The 3,347-nt window shown below is 33.6% G+C and overlaps 1 pseudogene; it reads right to left on the reverse strand.

Annotated features, from left to right (window-relative positions):
• Positions 1-2,543: 2,543 nt before the first annotated feature.
• Positions 2,544-3,347, reverse strand: part of LOC138854776 (glycogen phosphorylase-like) — a 1,539-nt pseudogene continuing 735 nt past the window's right edge.

The following is a 3,347-nucleotide window of genomic DNA, read 5'->3' on the forward strand; positions in this document are numbered from 1 at the left end:
TTACATACAGTATATAATATTTTCTTTATATACGTATATGTTAAGGCAAATCTTAACAATTGAGAAATAATATAATCACCTGTAGCCCTTGTGGCTTAGCGCTTCTTTTTTATAATAATAATAATAATAATAATAATAATAATAATAATAATAATAATAATATAATCAGCTGTAAACGATGTAATTCTCATCCACAAATGGACTTCAGCTCCTCAAAGTGAACTGATCACTCACAATTGTTGCACTCAAATACCTCCAGGTATATAGAACTAACACTTTAATTGCAGCTGTTTCTTTTTTATCCACAGATGCTCTTAATTAACTCTATGAGTATCAGAAGCCAGATTACACTGAATTATTTTCGAGAAATGCTGAGAATAATGATAATAAAAATAATGGTAATAATGAAATTATTATTATTATTATTATTATTATTATTATTATTATTATTATTAGCAGTAGTAGTAGTAGTAGCAGCTGTAGTAGTAGTAGTAGTAGTAGTAGCAGCTGTAGTAGTAGTAGTAGCAGCTGTAGTAGTAGCAGTTGTAGTAGTAGTAGCAGTTGTAGTAGTAGTAGTATCAGTTGTAGTAGCAGTTGTAGTAGTAGTAGTAGTAGCAGTTGTAGTAGTAGTAGTAGCACCTGTAGTAGTAGTAGTAGTAGCAGCTGTAGTAGTAGTAGTAGCAGCTGTAGTAGTAGCAGTTGTAGTAGTAGTAGTAGCAGTTGTAGTAGTAGTAGTAGTATCAGTTGTAGTAGTAGTAGTAGCAGTTGTAGTAGTAGTAGTAGCAGCTGTAGTAGTAGTAGTAGTAGTAGTAGTAGTAGCAGTTGTAGTAGCAGCTGTAGTAGTAGTAGTAGTAGTAGCAGCTGTAGTAGTAGTAGTAGCAGCTGTAGTAGTAGCAGTTGTAGTAGTAGTAGTAGCAGTTGTAGTAGTAGTAGTAGCAGTTGTAGTAGTAGTAGTAGTAGCTGTAGGAGTAGTAGTAGTAGCAGCTGTAGTAGTAGTAGTAGTAGCAGTTGTAGTAGTAGCAGTTGTAGTAGCAGTTGTAGCAGTTGTAGTAGCAGTTGTAGTAGTAGTAGCAGTTGTAGTAGTAGCAGCTGTAGTAGTAGTAGCAGCTGTAGTAGTGGTGGTAGTAGCAGCTGTAGTAGTGGTAGTAGTAGTAACCGTAACAGTAGTAGTAGTAACAGTGTTGATATTATTATTTCATGTAGCTAGGTTTAAGAATCTAGTAGTCAGTGTTGTTATTATTATTAAAATTAAGGAGCTACTTTTAGCAACATGCATTTTCTGTTACAACGGAACAAGTACATAATAATCGGCTTAACATGACAGCTTAATATGACAGCTCAATCAGTGGACTAAGATCCATCTAAAAATAATTTAAAATAAGTCTTTTGTTAAATGCAACATTTTTGTGTCCAATCTCATAAAAACAGCAACTATTTCCCAGTAATGTTTGCCTTTGCATGTTGAAATTAGATTTTGCTTCAGAACATAGAATCCCAAAGCTCAAAATGGGCACTTTCTCTTGTGATAGCATTAAATATATTCTGCCAAAAAAATGCATGTCCCGCAATAAATATAAAAGCCTTATAGACGCTTGGAATGATCCACAGCTTTTTCCGGAGATTAGATCCGGGGATCTAACAAAATGTCAGCTCACCGTCATAACTAATTTTTCACGTTTACTGGTTATTGTGTGGGATATCCTGTAACAAAATTGTGGAAGATAGAATAATTTTTTGCTGTTTCATTCTGCATGAACACAGGATCCATGCTGACTTGTCCTAATGAAACATAGATTACAAAGAAATTTTATTGTAAGTTCGGTCTGGGAATATGTTATATAAACTAAGATACCAATATATATATATATATATATATATATATATATATATATATATATATATATATATATATATATATATATATATATATATAAAGATTGGCAAGTAAAGGGACATAAGCCAACAGTATCAATTTGTACCAGTGAGAGACTTTAGGATCATGGGGAAAACATGCTACACGTTTCCTTAAAGAACTGGGTTCCAGACTCATCGGCACCACCAGGGACCCAAGGGCAGCCACTTTCATATTCCAGTGTCTCAGTGTGGCCATTCAGAGGGGAAATGCATGCTGCATACTGGGCTCTAGTCCGGCTTCGAAGGAGTTGCACGAGATTCATAACCTTTGATACATTGTACCAATGTATTAATGTTTGTGTTTCCTGTCAATGTATTCTGTATCTTAATGAAGTTCACAACAAGCATAAAGATATAGGGGGTGGTAGGAGAAGAAAATATTTAAACAGTTCCTGGGAGAACCTTGAGTTTTCCCTGAGGTAGGTTTATTGTCTTCTCTGAGGATGAGGGTCCCCAGTAAAGTTCTAGTGGTGGTATATATATATTATATATATATATATATATATATATATATATATATATATATATATATATATATATATATATATATATATATATATATATCTTCTTCTTTCAACAAACAGACCTTATCCCACTGAAGCAGGGTGGCCCAAAAAGAAAAACGAAAGTTTCTTTTTCCAACTTTAGTAATGTATACAGGAGAAGGGGTTACTAGCTCCTTGCTCCCAATATGTTATCTATTACTTATTAATTTGTTCATAAATATACAAGTCTGACATTTTTAGAACTTTAGATAAAATTTCTTTGTGTTAATGAATTTCAATGTGCAATGAAATGAAAAATTGGCACAGACAGCATTTTAATCAAGCAACTAGCCTATGAAACTGAGCATCAGTGACTAGGTGATATCAGGTATTACTCAAGAGTATTGTTTTTCTATCTTGTAACTACTCCAGTTACAAGCACTTGTTTGCCATTTAAACATCAAGCAAATCTACGAGCATCATTCATGTACATCAATTATAAATGGACAAGTTACAGAACTATAAATATTTTCATTCTGTTTTGAGATTAAGTTTTATGTAGCTTTAATTTTGAAAAGCCTCAAAATATTCTTAAATCCAAGTTCTATAACAACCTTTAATACAGGGCAAGATTTAATCTTTAATTACAGTATTTTTTTTTTTTAACTTCTCCTCAGAAGCTTCTGTTTCACGAGGCTCGTGAGGAGCAGGGAGCTTCTCCCAAGATGGTTCTACTCCCCAGATTTCCCTACCATATTCTGCAATTGTGCGATCACTTGAGAACTTTCCTGATGATGCAATGTTAAGAAGGGCCTTCTTGGTCCATTCTGTTGGCTTTTGGTATAGCTTACCTACAGAATCTTTACACTTTATGTAGAATTCATAATCAGCAAAGAGGTAGAAACGATCATGGTGCATAAGAATATTTACCAAATCCTTAAACTGGTC

The sequence above is a fragment of the Cherax quadricarinatus genome, chromosome 69, assembly GCF_038502225.1.
Source record: "Cherax quadricarinatus isolate ZL_2023a chromosome 69, ASM3850222v1, whole genome shotgun sequence".
Taxonomy (NCBI): Eukaryota; Metazoa; Arthropoda; class Malacostraca; order Decapoda; family Parastacidae; genus Cherax; species Cherax quadricarinatus.